General features: G+C 32.3%; 1 protein-coding gene and 1 non-coding gene across 2 annotated transcripts in view; one reads left to right on the top strand and one right to left on the bottom strand.

Annotated features, from left to right (window-relative positions):
- CenG1A (Centaurin-gamma-1A) overlaps positions 1 to 17,861 on the top strand; it is a 365,691-nt gene that overhangs the window by 192,751 nt on the left and 155,079 nt on the right. The window lies entirely within an intron of this gene.
- On the bottom strand, positions 11,136 to 11,207 carry TRNAH-GUG (transfer RNA histidin (anticodon GUG)). Its single transcript has one exon. It is a non-coding gene; the product is annotated as a tRNA-His (tRNA).

Raw genomic sequence — 17,861 nt, 5'->3', positions numbered from 1 at the left:
ATGGACTTCCGCGAGGTAACGCCTGATTGCATTAAATCTTTTATAATTGTTTAAATAGTTTCCTAGATGGCGCTAATGTGCGCTTTTGATACATTACTGTTGAGAGTAACACAGAATTATGGGTTATAACTGCTTATTGCTATACACCTGTTAACCTACTGGTTTATGTTGAAAAGAAAGTTCTAGATTTATTAGCGGAAGAAACGTCATAACTGTCTGACGAATTATATGTATATCATATATATAAGTGTATTATGTATATATTCCTCCTATTTACAGTACCCGGCGATAAATATTGTAAATCGACCTTTGGAAAGAGACAATCGGCTAATTACAACCCACGAAATACGACTTACAAAACGTCACATAGGTAGTGTGTGACAAAGATGGTGTTCTACGAAGCTAAAATTAGCCAATTGTCCCTTTCCAAAAGTCGATGTACAATATTTATCGCCGGGTACTGTAAGGACATGTTCGTATAAATAATTAACTTTTATGATACATGTGGTCAACTGCCCACAAATACACCAACTTAGTTTGACTGGTAAGTAATGCGTAAAGCCATTAAGTAGATATTATATATATAAATAATGTTTGTATCTATATTTGTGTGTGTGTGATTGCGATGTGTAATACGCTTCGTATAAAATTAAATACACCTTACACTTATTTTTGTTTCGTTTAAGTCCGAATCGTAACGAATTCTCTGCCTTATTCAATTTGATTAATAAAACAGATGTTTATCCCTTACCAATAAAGTTCCACACGATCGGAATGGCTCCACCGCAACGCGTACAGAGTTTCAAATAACCACGTTCATACTTTTTTCCTTATCGTTTGTTTTGTGGGGCTTTTAAAGGATTTTAACTTTTTTATATTCTCGCTTTAATGGGATTAGGAAGACGGGTTCTCCTTTGTTAACCGCAGATGTATTTAGCATAACTTGCGAATCTTAATTAACTTTCCTCTTGGTTTATTCTTAAACCTTTATAGGATACTAGCTGATCCCGCAAACGTTGTTTTGCAAAAAAAAATATTTTTAATTTTCAATTTAAAAATAAGGGCTGATCGTAGAGGGGTGAAAATTTAGGGTTGTATGTATTTTTGTATGTTGTATCATAAAAAAATAAAAACAAAAAATTTCGTCAAAAAAATAAAAAAAAAAATTTAAGGGTGAACAACCCTTATCCTAAGTGATATGACACGAGAATTTTATATATTAGATTTAATTTGTTGTAAAGCCTTACAAGATATTTTTTTTCACAGGGGGATATGATAGTATAAGACTCGAGGAAACTTCTATAGAGCTTTCAGCATAAATACGATCATTTTATTTGTAAATAAAATATTTGTGTGACCGTTTCGTACCGCATATGTACTTGTTTTGATTTTACTATCGTATTCTTTTTTAAAATTATCGATTAAGGAATTACCAGTGCGTTTTTTATAGGTAAAATATCGTAAGTCATCTTTTAAAATATACGACATGGTTCTAGATGCCATCTTCATTTCCCGAGATAAAATATTTTGCTTTCGTACAGGATTTCTTTTAAATTCTTTCCTTCACTGCTTTAATCGTCTTTTTGTTACGAACAGTGTATTTGCACTAATAATATCACAAAATGTTTTACAATATATTGGCTCGAAAATATGAAGACACTTAACAATCATATGAAAATAGTTGATTCCAACTTCAAAAGTAAAATTTTTTTTATTTTTAATTGTAACAGTATTTATGGCCAGACTAAGTATCTATTTAAAATAAATAAAAATTACAAATTTAATTACCAATTAAATAGTCTGGAATCGAAACTATTATTCCATAGTGTTATCTTCTATAAAGTCATTTTACATTGTAGTTACTCATAGTATATACACGTTCTTTGAATTTTTTTTATAATAGTTTTCATAAGAAGTATAAGGTGGCGCAAAAGTAATGTCATGGTGTGAACGTGACTTAATTTTCACAAATAATGACAAATGTCATTGAGTTTTGAAATTTATGATGTAATAAATACATTTAAAAAACTTTTAAGTTAAACGGTTTTTTGATACCCATATTGAGGGGGTTAAGAAAAAATACGTAATCCGCCATTTTGTATCGACGGCCATCTTAGATTTATAATGTTATTGATTTTATTATATTGTATTGTCATCTAAATTAAATGTGTATACCAAATTTCAGATCAATCTGACAACGGGAAGGTACTTAAATTTCAATTTCTAATTTTGATCCAAATAAATTCCGTACGGGTCGAACTAAATAAAACCGTTTAAAAATAAAAAGAATTAGTTGTCAATAAGCGATGCGGTATATCTATATATGCATATTGTAAAAATGAAGTCACGTGCGCATTACGACATTACTTTAACCCAACCTGTTACTATTTATATTATGCTGCTTAGAAATATATACGTGTGGACACGGAGGTCACCTGCATAATAGATTTGCCCACGTTATTTTTCCATTACGATTTTTCCATTTTACTACTAAAAGAATATCTCATAGATTTACACGACGAGCCTCTTGGCAGAGTATGGTAATTTTAACTTATCTACTCGGAAAATTTCAGCTTCTTTAAATTCAAGAATATATCCTTTGGTTTCATATCTACCCGCTCTTTTATCTTTTAAATAAGCACTTTTAGAATTAACTATCATATCCTTTCAGACAGGCTATTTTTACATTTGAATAGTGAGTTTTAAATTGGCACGAAAGCGTGAAAGTCCTATTTAAAGCCTTCATAATAAAATTCTTGAGCCGGAGCGAAAATAATTCTAGTAATCTCTCGTTTCTGAAGAGTTTTTTCTTTTACAAGACGCCCCAAATTTATACTGTCTCAAGTTTTTGACCTGTTTCGGTGCAACAAATATTCCGGAATAATATTCTAAAGTAATCATTTCATTTTGACCAGTTTCGAATCATGGGTTCGATTCTCGGAAAACAATCTTTATTCACAGTTTGTGCATTAATTATATGGGATTGCTACTGATCACAAATAAGTTTCAAGATTATGGTCACCAGTGCCCCTTGCGTACCATAATACCAGAGTGCGATCGCCAACCCGGCTTCCAAGCCTGGATTATGGTAAATCCCCAATAAATATATTTGGGGTAAGCCTATGCCCTCCAGTAGATGTCTATGGGCTGAAACGTCTTATGATATTATTTATTGTCTTAATTGTAAAAAAGGATTGCTTACAAATATAGACTTTTGCATTTAGTACAATACAATACAGTACTGCTTATATTTTGATTGTAACGCACCATATTTTGTCTGACTACATCCATATGTTTCTTACTTCTAATTGACATCAAATGTATTACAGAAAGGAACTATTTATAGACAAAAACAGCCTAATCACGTGCCAATTATGCATGGAGTGCTCCATATACTAGCGAAAATAACACAAAAACAACATCAATTTTGTTTTTATATATATATATATATATACATATATATATATATATATAACAAACATATATATATGTATATAAATAATATTTTATTTTTTAGTTGTACTCACCTCTTTATGCCACGGATTGTGGTTACGCCCGACAAGCGTGTATTCTTTTGATGTGGACATTCCTCACATGCGTTAGAGTTGAACAATGATTTCACCATCACGTTCATCATCATGACAGGCAAGACGGCTACCAGGCCTATCCTCTCCTTAAAATCGCCTCGAAGACTGCTGGCCGTATCCAGCGGTGTCTGGTGATTTTAATTATGTCGTCGATCTACCTAATGGGGGCTTACCTACACCACGTAGGAGTTCTAGTGTCTCCAGTTAAATCCAGTTTGACCAAGCTGAACCAAATTGGCGTCATATTCAATACAAACAACACTGGCTAAACCGAATTTAAGCCGCTTCTACCGGCTCGTTGTCGCCACTTGATTATGAATACATTAGGGTTTCGCCCATAGATGCGCTAAATCGCTGTTTGCTTTTAAAAAGATGGTAAAAGAGCACTGCTTGACCTCTAAAACAGGATATTGTGTAGCATTTGTTATTTATTCGTATTTTTGTAATACCTTTTTCATCTAAAATATTTATATATTTATAGAGTAATACCCCGCTTTACGCGACCCCGTTATACGCGGTTTCACTATAACGCGAATTGCAAATTTCGCGCTCAAATGCTTTGAATTACGCGAAAGAGTGCATATAATATAATGTATCCATCAACTTCTCTATGGTGTCTTGACCATCTGTCAAACAATTAAAAACAGTGTTGGGTGTTATGAACGTATTTTACAAGAACGTAAACAAAACGTTACCCAAAAGACAATAGATGTATTTTTCCGTAAAAAATAAGAGTATGTGTTGCATAAAGTGTTCCTAGAATTTAAGTGATTGATTAAAATGATTTGTATTTTTGTAATTTTTGACTATGTTTAATCATAAACCTCGTTATACGCGAATTTCAGTTAACGCGATTTTTTTGGAACGTATCCCTCGCGTAAAGCGGGGTATTACTGTATATAGTTATATAGAGTATGTTTGTATATACATATGCGTGTATAGTAATGTATGTATTATGTATTTGTATGTATGTACACGCTAAACTACCATCTCTTTCATGTCTCTCATCTCCATCCAAAGTTTGTCTGGTAGAGATCGCCTCGAGCGATAAGACGGCCTCTTGTGTCTCTATAAAGTATTTTTTTAGTTATAATTTATGTTATTTAGTCTCATTTCCTTTCTCATATATAGTTTCGGTGTACAAAAATGTGTTAATAAATTAATTAAAGTAACATTTTTCTAATAAACCTAAGTGTCTTACAAGCAGAAGAAAAATACCGTTTCATTTATTAATAGTAATTATTACATAACTATAATATTATTATAACTTTGATACCAAATGTAGGTAAACACGGATATGTCTCGTAATATCCGGGGAGCGTCCCGGAACAATCATAAAACTGACGTAACGCCTCAATCCGGGACCACCTGCGCGCCCGGTCGTGTTTCTTGCCTAATTGTTCGTTCGCATTAAGAAAATTACGGCAACATTAATGGAACAAGTTTAGAAGAACAATTGTTGCTTGGTGGTTATGAACTACGGTTGTGGTAGCTTTGGTTCGATTCCCTGGTACACTGATAATTATTTAATGGAATCAGACGTTACCTTGCGGAAGTCCATCCTAAGTAAGAAAAGGACCAATATTTAGCCACTTCCGCACATGCAGTGGTAGTCGTGCAACAAATGCACCGCCCGCCAGCCCGCTGATAAATGCGTATGCGGCAAATAATGCGAATCACACAACCGCCACCGCCAAATTAGTCAACACGTGATTCACCCCTCCACGAGACATCTTCAGGAGTTACGTTACACCGATTAGTGCCAAACATTTCAACAAAAATCGAAGGAGATTTTTTGTGTTTTTTTTCTTGCCGATTGTTGCATGTAGAAACCTGGTGGAAAAGCTCCTGAGAAGGGATCTGGGCTTGAACTGTGACTCAAGAGACGTTTGCGTTCTGAATCAAAGGTGCCTAAGAAGGCTTTGACTTGATCAGTTGCTGTTGTCAGGCTACAATATGTCATTTAATTTAATATTCTTTATTGTACACGCTCAGATACATTTAAATAGTTTCATAATAATAAACAAAAATGTACAAATGGTAGTCTTATCACACAAGGCAATCTCTTACAGACAACTATAGTAAGGAAACAGTAGTAATATAAATAATGGGTAGTAATCATGTACAAAATATTCATACATTTACTAACATACATAGACATACATATATACATATGTATATAGCATATATACTTATATAATAATAAATGACTAAAAAAATAAATGAAAACAACTGACTTGTATCTCACTTGCTTTAGAAAAAATTAAGATGGGATGAAAAAAATGAATTAACGGGATAAATAATCATAGGTCTAGTAAATATTTATAACAATTTGTTTTTAAAAAAGGGTGACTTAGCACGTGTTATATTCAGCGGTAAATCATTTTACGATCGAACGGCCTGTGTAGTAGATTTGGCCGTAAACCAAAAAGAATGCGCCGGCATTTTTATTATCAGATTCTCTGATGATGTTTGGTCTTTTCTGCATTTCTCGGACTATTTTATGTAATTCACATTTCCACTGATCATAAACAAGTTTCCAGAACATGGGTAACAGCATACTCTGCCTACTATAATAGCACACTTCGATCGCCTACCCAGCCTCCATCGCCTGCCAAGCGTGGCGATTATGGGACATCACTCCCATAGACGGCTGCGGAAGGCTTATGCCCTGCAGTAGGCGTCTATGGACTGAAACAACGACGAAATGTCTAGAATTTAGATTCCACTGCGTTATCTTATTTCAAGGTGTATAAGTGTGTAGTAGTGCGTTTACATAAAAACGCAACAAATGTAACCCTATGTATCAAAATTCTTGAACTAATGGTAAAATTATAAGGTTTTGATCGGTTATACATATATCTCGACTAATGATCTATATATATATGTGGTTACCGCCCCACAGGAGGCATTTCGCAAATAGACTCAACACGAGATTAAATTTTTCCTTTTAATATATATATATATTATATATATATATATATATATATATATATATATATATATATATATATATATATATTACTTTAAAGGGATAAATAGTTCATTTGCCGTCGTTTAATATACACCCTGTCTAGAAATGATAAGATAGCAACAAAAAATATTTTTTTCAAAATTGGACATCTACATATTAAAATTATTTATTGTTTACTATCTGTACTTGTAATTTTTTTACAGCCACAAGTTATTACGTTTGGCATTCCTATGAAAAAACTATTTTAGATTTTAACACTTTTTAAATAATTATCTTATACGGTGACACAAAAGTTTTTGTTTTTCAAACTGAAATTTACTTTGCGTTATGATAATTTACTTCGTTTCATTTAAATAATTTCATACAGACGTCGTCGTGGGGGAAGCGTAGTGTTGCCCGTATTGAATGTATTATGAACAGCGGCGCTCAGGTGTTCCCCGGCCAAAACATTCCGCGCATTCTATTACGGCGGGATTCCCCGGGCCGCGGCGAGGAAATTACAAAACAACAGACTCCTGCCTCCCCTGACACCCAGCCACCCTCCAAATTTGTTTGTTCGGTGGAATAATTTTATAAGATTCTCCTCGGAAATAAGTTTAAAGTGTTCTATATGTGATATTATATATTTGTGCTTTATCATTCTTATGTTACAGTTTTAATGATTTTGAAACTCAATTGATATTTTATGTAATAAATATTTATCTTGTACAGGATCACATTATTTTACACACTATTTTTTTTTTTTGGTTCACAACTTAGAATATACACTTATTTTACTCCGAAAGTCAAATACATACATATATATATATATATATATGTATAAAACAAAGTCGTGTTTTTTCAGCCCACCTTTTTTAAGCTAACTCTCTGTCGCCAAATCTGTAGGATTTGGCGCTAAATCTCTGATATTTTATATATATTTATTAATCTTTATTTTATTTTCTTACTTCCTTGTTATAGTTATATATATTTTTATTCATATTTGCTACCTTATTTAATATATTTATTCCTATCCTATATTTATCAAAAATAATTAACTAATTTTGTTATCTGTATGTGCAATGTGTGCATGGCTTCTATATTTATATTTCTCTCGTACTAGTGGTAGATATATATATATATATATATATATAGGTTCTGTTCCGACAATACTGTAACTGCCCCACTGGGCTAACAGTGAATTAAAAAAAATTCGCAGAATGGCAGATAAAATTTTAAAGGTTTTTAGAACCTCCAGTTTAACTTGAGAGAGGAGAGGTATTCAGGGGAATCTAATAATCGATGAATCATTATATATAATATTATACATGACTTATCGTCCACATAGAAACATATAACTTTAAACATAAATAATGCTATGCTAAAAAAGGACCTCCTCGATATTTTGTTAAAAGAACAATTGAAAAATCGACTTTAAATGTCTGTATTTTTATGACGTACGTAAAAATGTTTTTCATTTAAAGCTTCGGGTATCCCATAAGTTATTTATTCGGCAAATTCTAGCAAGCGCGAGCTTCGTCTCAATTATGCATCGAGTGACGTAAGGCGGGCGGACTGAGATACGTAGGGGTAAAGGTCGTATGAAATCGTAATGAAGGCAATAGAAATATTATTTTAGATAACCTCCTCACTTATGCATGGAACCGTGAGATACCTAACCCTTTTCAAAACTATAAACGTGACAAAGACGATGAACTTTGCATTAATATTGGAACAAAAAAAATTGGAAAAAGCTTAAAAAATCTAACATAAAACCTTTGCTACTATAATATAACTATTGAGATATAATATTGCATAATGAAAATACTGCTTAATTATCTATGCTCATCGGATCGGATAGGTATACACCAATACCTCGCTTTGCGTCGTTTCGTTTTGCGTTTTTTTGAAGATGCGTCGCTGCTTAATTAGTACTAATTTTCACTGTGCGTCGGTAGATTTTCGAGGTTGCGTTGTTTTGGGCTCGAGTCTTTAATTTTTTTTAATCGTTTATTTTTCTAAAAGATGGCAACACTTTTGTTTCTAATTGCGCCATGCCATCATCAACTGAAAATCAACGCAATATGAATAGTTTTATTTTCCCTTGTTGTGCTAATTTTAGAGTTCAGTTTCAATTACTTAATGTGTTGTAATGTAGTGTGTCGTGCTTTTTTTTTCGGTCTTTGTCTATAGGCTGAAATAACTATGAATTAACTCACGAAAAATATAGCATACATTATAAAAATATATAAAACCTTATTCAAAATACATAAAGAAAATCCATATATGAATGTACTATAAATTAATTGTTCATAGTTTTTCTATTAATTACGTTTTATGTTGTTTCATTTAAAAAAAAAAGAGCGATTTAAACTATATGTATAATGGTTATTACGCACGTATTATAATATTTCAAAATGAAAATAATTTATATCTATATTTAGTCGAATGTACGGACGACACGCATTTTATATTGAAAAATATATTTACTCATTCAACTGAAAGAGTCGATATTCAAGGTAAAGAAACAGAGCAATGGTAGTTTTCATACCGACTTTCTTGTTAATTGTTTTGTTAGTTAATTGTTTCTACAGGAAAATTTTTAAAGTGAAGATGCACTTGCATCTATATATAGTAATAAAAAGCGTCTACAAAGTTCTGTACTACATATTGTTTAATACCTGTCCGTTCAGACTTTATATTGATAGAAATTTTTGGCCAGTCGTATTCCAGTAAATATATATATATATATATATATATATATATATATATATATATATATATATATATATATATATATATATATATATATATATATATATATATATATATATATATATATATATATATATATGTTAATGATGATTACAGATAAATTCTTATATACTAAAGCTATTTTGACTTTGAATATAATCAATTTATACTAGGTGATTAAAAATAGATTTAAAAGTTTTGAAACTTTTTATTTAAAAGTGTATTGTATATTTACCCCTTTAATGGTTTTAAACCTACAACAGATAACTCTATACAATTTGTTTATTCAATATAAGCGGTAAAAAAACATTACAAAATGGCATATGCAATGAAAATAAGAATTGAAATATGCATGGAATGAATTATTAACAAACTATGTAGGAATGAAAATTAAACAATTTTTAATAAGAAATAACTGTTTACAATCAAATATAATAATGTCGGCCAAGCTCCGTGAGAGTGCGAATAATTTTTCAAAATTTAAAAATTTCGTTGCAATTAAATACGTATTTAAATGATATGTAAAAGTAATAATTCTTTTTATAGAAATTATATCGATTGACTTGCCACTAGTAGGTTGACCGATTATATAAAAGTCATGTGAAGTCCCTGAGTGTGGGCGGCCCAAGAGCGGTCATCGTGGCGATGTTTGGAGAAGGCTTTTATGTTGCAGTGGGCGTCTATCGTAAGATATTCATATCCATTTGAAACATAAATAAATGTACAAAAATGTATATTGAATTAAGTACGTTCGCTTGTTTGTGCGCGTTTATGTTGTCAGTGACACATACGGAACGTTGATATTTTTTACAACATAATGTATTTTCAAACAGCGGCAAGAGTATTCATATCCGTACACGTTTGAAATTCCTTCCACCCGTACTGAGCGTTTTGCTAATACTTTTATTGTGCGAACAGGAGTGGAATGCAACAACCTACCGGCGTCATTGTTTCCAACCAAGGATTTAAGTTAGGAGTCTTGAAGACAACTGTGTATAGTTTTCATCTAGGCAAGCATGTAGCATCATAGACCTCGTCATTGCTTAACATCAGACGAGATAAAAGTCAAATGCTTTATCAATAAATGAAAAAAAAAATATGACTCGCAAGCCACAGGTTGGCTCGCCTAGGCTATATAAAGTAAATGAAAATGAAAAATTTCTCTTTTTCTATTGTCGAAACCTGAAATTTAATTTAAATTAAATATTGTAAAACTCATACGTTGCTTCACGAGAAAAACGTGAGTTAAATTAAACAACTAAGAATATTTTGAAAAAATCCCACGTGATTAAACTGCTTTGAATTCTGTAGTATTATATGTATAAGACATACATTCTATCTCCAAAATTACATTTCAAACGTCTAATATTTTCAACTTAAAAAATATTATAACCTCAGATAAAGAATTTAACATCAAATAATGCTTTTCCGCCATCTGTTAACGATGTTGTATAACTTTTTGTTAACTTTGTACAGCGCCATCTTACAACAATATGCATAAAATTATAGAATTTAATACAGCGCCACCTGTGGGCTGTTTACTAAAACAATGAAGATATTTTGTGTGGTTCATATTATCATAACTAGGTGGCGCTAATATAGCGTGAAATTTTGGCACTATGACAATGTATTCTTTGTATCAAAATATGCTCTTTCCTTTTTTTTATTTAAAAATATTATGAACTCACATTCCGTAAAAACTTTTATTTGCGTTTATTTATAGAAGAACCAAAAATTATTCCTATAGAATTCAAATTTAAAGTTTTCCAATTAATGAATAAAAAATATATTTTTAATACAAAATTAAATAAAAATTGACTCCGCCGAGACAGTGTTAACACTGCCGTGACCAGGATTCGAACCTGGGTTACTACGGCCACAACGTAGGGTCCTAACCACTAGACGATCACGGCTATCGGAGTACTGATGTGAGCGGTAAAATATTTGACTACATTAAATGTTCATCGATTTTTTACTACATATAATAAATATTACGTAACTTTTATAATATAAATACTTACGATAATTAACAATAAGAAACTATGTTTTATTAAAACATTTATTTGTAAAAATTTTATACAAATATTAATTCGGCTCATTTAAATTTTCTCTTTAGAACCAAAACACAAATAAAAAATCAATTAAATTTGCATCTCAGTCCCCAAGTAAGATCTGTAACCACTGGACTGTGTTAACAAGACGTTGTTTCAATGAAAAATCATCCAATACATTCATCTCCACGGCAGTATATTCCACGAGGAAGCCTCTTCAAAAACCAGATCGACAAACAAAGCGAGCAGGGACACTCTTATTTAAAAGAGGGTCACCTCAATTTTAATGTCTACGGGACATTCCTAAATTATATTGTTGAAATTATTGAACTGTCTATACTAGCAGTACTCTTGTTTCGCTTGGCCCTGTCTTTTGAGAATATATAAATTAATATATTTTTTTTATTTCTTTAATGGTTTTCCCGTGTAAATATAAATACAGATATGTATATATAATTACATTTGTATATATGTGTGTGTATAGTAATGTATATATTTGTATGTACGTACATCCCTCTCCTTCATGTCTCTCATCTCTATCTAAAGGTTCTCTGGTAGAGATCACCTCTAGCGATAAAACTGCCTCTTATACAAAACGCTATAAGAAAAAGTGTTGTTCTTTTCAAGAACTGTACACAGGAAGACTGTGGTATGAAAATATGCATTTTTTTTTTATTAAACGCCTGCTCACCCCACTTTGCAAGTGGAATATAGTAAAATCGGTTGTGACCTTTACTTGCATAATAGACAGACGCAATTACAATTTCAAAAGCGTGCACCACCACCGAACACGGCCACCGAATACGGTCTGGAAAAAGAGAAGCTGATGCTGAAGAGCTTATGATTCCAGAAAGAGAGGGAGAGAGTAAGTATATACGTGAAAATAAATAAGAATGGAATGTCTGTTTGTATATTAAAATATCCCCTTTTTCCTACCTCAATGTGTACAGGGTTCTTATACCAAAATTACATTTTTTTTTAATTTTGTCTGTCTGTCTGTTCCGGCTAACCTTAAATGGCTCAATCGACGTTTAATGAACTTATACCATGAGGTAGCTAATGCAATGAGTAACTTAGGCTAATTTTATTTTAAAAAAAATCCTAAACGAATGAAAAACTAAATAATATTTTTTTTAAATTCCATGCGGACGATGTCACGGGTGCAGCTAGTATATACACATAAATTTTAATTAATTTTGCAAATTTTTTTTCTAATTCTGTTATGTAAAATTAAATCAGATCTCTCTTTAGTGTAATTTAACAAAAAAATGCAGTTAAACTTAAAGAATTTTGTTTGCTTAGTTTGTTATATTAAGTAAAAATAAATTAAATCAGTCCTAAACATTTTAAAGCATGGTCACCGTGTCAAAGAATAAGAATGGCCAATAAAGAGCTCGCACTGGTCGCTCGCACTGCGCACGCCGCTCTAAGCGTTCGACGGTTTGTTGCAAACTAGCCGCGCTATTAGCGCTACTGTAACACTGTCGAACACGGTAACTGGTTTTCGTACCGAGTAATATAATTATTTATCTACATTATTTGTATGACCGGATGGTGAAGCCAATGACACGAAAACATGTGATCACTCTATTAACACACATTTATAAAGGTATATAAAAACATATAATGCTATGAAATGATCCACTATACTAATTGACAAATTTATACGGATTTAAAAATTTATAAAGGAATTTATAAGTCATTTGCTGTTAATTAATATATGGTACATATCTAGAATAGATAGCCCAGGGGTAGAGGATTGAGACTTGGGATCGAAGGTCGCGGTGTCAAATCCCCGGACATTACCTTACATAATTTGCACTGTTTGTAATAATTATCTGGGATGGTTAATCCTAACAAATAAGTTTCCAGAGGATAGGCAGCTGGGTCCTTTGCGTACCACTGTACCACACTGGGATCGCCACGCTTGCCAAGAGTAGCTATTATGCTTTATTCCTCTATATTTTTTTTGGGGCAGGCCTATGCCTGGCTGTGAACGTTTGTAGGCTTAATCGACATCCTATCTGAAATTCATTGGTTACAAAAATAAAAAAGTAGTGATAATTTAGTAAGAAAAAGCATTTCGGATTACTACATAATAAAATGAATTATTGTTTATATTATTACGATGGCGCAAGATAGAGGAAAGTGGAAGTTTCTCGCTTCGGAGGCCAAGACCCACTTTGAGTCACTGAGCCAGCGGAGTAAGTAAGTATTGTTTACGATCTATCTCTGCAGATTTTCATTACCAGATGATATTGGCCTGTTGCATTTTAGTCACAGATTGGTCATTGTATAATGTGACAGGATATAGGATATATAGAAGAATAAGTTTATTCTTCTATATGTCCTTGCTTTTAGCTACGATAGTAGATTGCGGGTTTGATTCTCGGTATACAATCTTATATAATTCACTCTTTTTGCATTAATAATCTATGATTGTCAATGCTTACAAACAAGTTTCCAGAGGATGAACAGCAGTGTCTTCTACGTACCACAACACATTGCGATCACCAACCCGCCTGTCAAGAATGGCGATTATGATATATCTCCCACTACATGTCTTTAGGCGAAGCCCATGTCTTGTATTAGCTGAAACGACGAAGGCATTCACTCATTTAAATTCTTTTATGAATAAATATATAGAATCAGCCTGCATATGTCTTTATTTAATAATATTTGATTTATTAAAATACAATATACATGTAAAGATATTTTGCAATAATTATTGTATCGAGTTAATACCGCCATTAGGGTAGCATTCGTAGCCAAATGTCTGGAGATCTAATCACATATCTTAATATATATGTTGTTTCTATATTGGAAGCTTAAATGTAAAAGATTTCATATTCAAAAATATTTGCTTTAGTTTACAAATTTATATCTGTTCTTTTGAAATCATTCGAATTTAAATAATCCAATTGTATTACTTTAATCATAATTACTGTAGTATTAGTTTCATTTGTAATTTTATATAATATTTTAAATAAATTAAATATATTTTTAGTGATCTCTTTATTATCAGGGATAATAGAAAAAGTTTTAATTATTATTTTTATTGTAATTCTTTTATTAAGTAAGTACTTCAGTGATATAACTGTTAATATAAATAATCAAGACATCTACTGCTAAACATGGACTTCCTCCATTGATTTCCAATAACATCTTGCAAATCGGGCTGTATCTCGCCGTATTTCTTCAATGATAAAAAGGTTGACTATTGACTTTTTTATAAAAAAAAAAATAATTTTTAATATAAGTTACCTCGTTTTACTTGTGAGCAGACGTATCCAATAAATCTTGAGGAGGCATTCAAATCGTTTTGTGCCACAACACCCGTTTTTAGTGAGCGGCGTGGGCGAACCGTGGTTGGATCCGGATTCCTCTTCAGCTCGCTTGTGGTCCACGCTGCTGTACTAACCCGCAAGCACACTCCGCAAACACACCCCGTCAAAGCTCTACCGCGAAGATTTTTAACAACGTGCGAGCGTCCCCGTGCAATTGGTAGACGTCCTACCAGCTTTAGCTTCTAGTTTTAAATCTAGTTCACGGACCCTTCCGCTCCGTAAACTCAGTACCGATGAAGCTGTAAAAGCCTTAGGGCTAACAGCATTAAAATCTTCGGAAACAATTCATATTACAAATCGTCTTGTTTGTGTCAAGCATTAAATCCAATTTCGAAGTTTAGTGGGATATCCCACGCATCAAGTGCCTTGTAGCATAAATACTACAGGCACATATACTATAAATATGACACGTAAATTTGATAAAAGTAATGTTTTTTATAATTATTTTCAATGAATGTACAGAACATTCTATCTAAAAATGAATGGCTTCAAATATAATAAATAATGTAATGATAATACAGTTAGAAACATCGTTTTCGAAATTTGTATAACTACATATGAAAGTTAATAATTGTTTACTATGTGTACTTAAAGTAATTACTGCCAAAAATAATAATATATTTCATGGTGAGAATTTTACAAAGAAGAATTTTATATAGAAGAAAATTCCCTTAAATATTCGCAAAGGAGCTATAAATAAATTTTTAAAACATTATATACAGGAATATCTTAAATTTACAACGTTAAAAAATATTTCTTCTCAAATAAAATTTGAATTTACTTACAGACATGCGTATAGAAAAGTTTACTTTAATATTTATGTGGTTTACGTATATGTATCTTAGATACAGTCGAATAGATCCACTTCATATCTACCCTCCTGATTTATCCAATTTGCCTTATTTTATTATATTTTTCAAATTTTAACTTTATTACAAAGTGTTATAGTTCAATTCGCTTTGACATGATATGTAATGATATTTTAAAGTAGTACAAAATTTTCAAATTCGTATTTTTTTTGCCTACTTAAGTTATAGAAACTGTCCGAAACGTGATTTAAAATTTATTACAATATTTACTCACCATAAAATTGCGGGGAGGTGAACAAAGAAATTCATGAATAGATGTAATGCTTTATATATTTGGTACAATGGAATTTGTTCTTATATTATTACAAAACTAACCGACAGCCTAGCTTATAGGCTTTTGAAGTAAGGTCACATATCGCACACAACAGAGGTCCGCTGGAGACTCAGATCGCGGACCCACAAAGTGGATATAAGACATAGTTAAGGTCACCTATGGAAAAGGCCTTCGAGCAGTGTTATCATTACGATAAAATACTGAGACTTGTTATTGTAGTATTTAATGGAATCAGGCGTTACCTTGCGGAAGTCCATCCTAAGTAAGAAAAGGACCAATATTTAGCCACTTCCGCACATGCAGTGTTTATTATTTAAGTGTTATTTAGCAATTGTTTCATTTTGAAAATGCTTTTTCTCACTATGTTATCATTAAGTTATTTATTATTTCTGAATATTCAATGGAATCAGGCGTTACGTTGCGAAAGTCCATCCTTAGTAAGAAAAGGACCAATATTTAGCCACCTCCGCACATGAAACGGTAGTCGTGCAACAAAGTGCACCGCCCGCCAGCCCGCTGATAAATGCGTATGCGGCAAGCAATGCGAATTACACAACTGCCACCGTCAAATCACTCAACACGTTTCACCCCTCCACGGGGCATCCTCAGGAGTTATGTTACACCGATTAGTGCCAAACACAGAATCTGTGACCACTGCATGTGCGGAAGTGGCTTAATATTGGACTTTTTCTTATTGTTATTGTATGTCGCGGGTTCGAACCACTGCTCAAAAACAAGTTTCAGTGTTCAGCAGCTTCCTCTGCGTACCATAATAGCACAACACGATCGCCAACCCGCGTACCAAGCGTGGCGATTATGGTATATCCCCCATAGATATCTTTCGGAAGGCCTAAGCCTTTCAGTGGTTCTCCTGCGGCGTCCTGTGGTTCCCAGGATAGCTCTCGGGTCATATTTAAACTTGGTTTAAAGTAGCGCCGGCGATTGCTATTAACGTAAAAGGAATTAGCCGGTCGATATGTAATCTACAAACAATTTTTAAAAATTTAAATTTACTCACAAAACGTTCTATACGGTAACAATTTATTATATCAATATTTTTATTTATTTACTCTATTATTTATCTATTTATTCACTCTTTATTGTACAGTAATAACACAAAAATAAATAGGCAAGAAAAGAAGTAGAAGTAAAAATAAAGTACAGTGATTTCCTTTCTTCTTCTCTTCTTTGGTTATTAAGAGAAACAGAAAGGACGGTAACCAAGTGATAGAATGAAGTGAAAATGGGCCTGGAATTTTACAAAAAAATTATTTAATTTATTTAGTTTTCGTTTAAAAAAATTTCAAAAATAAACGAGCTCCTTACATCAGCTATCTGCAAGTATAAGTCCCGTCAAAACAGGTCCAGATGTTTCAGAGATTAGCCGAAATAAACAGGCAGACAGACAAAACTTTTAAAAAATGTTATTTAGTTATATATACCGTATATATTCACATGCATGTAGTAAACGATGTTATTTTAATATCACTAACGAACACCTCAATTATATTTATTTGTAAAGATTACTTATAATACATTAAGATAAAAAATATCATTAAAAAGAAAGTTAGTTTTTTTCTTTTTAGCACCATGTTTGATTTTTTATCTTGAAGAAATTCGATACAGTCGTGTGATCCCTTTGACACAGGTTTACTAGTTTCAATTCGCATTCATTGGCTGCAAATTTCGCCTCGGGCATGTGAGTGACGTCTGTCTGTTTGTGTCGAATTCTCTCATTGTGCGCAACTGATAAGGGGTAGGACCCCTTGGTAATCGTAACTTGTATAACAACAATGACGTCTAAGGCAGAAACGTTTATTTCACAATTTAATACCTGTGAAATTTGATTTGGAACGATTAATATATTTCGTGGTTTAGATGAGAATAGTTAAGATTATTCTTAACTATTCTTTTTTTAAAATCTTGTCTATTTAATATGGCGGAATATTTTGTTCCAAATTCAAACTATCTTTACTAAAGTAGGCATTTACATGCTTTTTTGCTACCTTAGCTACTAGAGGCTCGG

Source organism: Battus philenor, unplaced genomic scaffold, assembly GCF_028537555.1.
Source record: "Battus philenor isolate CCGP_79_NKW_IND1 unplaced genomic scaffold, ilBatPhil1.0.hap1 SCAF_8, whole genome shotgun sequence".
NCBI lineage: Eukaryota > Metazoa > Arthropoda > Insecta > Lepidoptera > Papilionidae > Battus > Battus philenor.
Note: the sequence above shows the minus strand (reverse complement) of the source record. Positions and strands in the feature narration are given on the sequence as shown.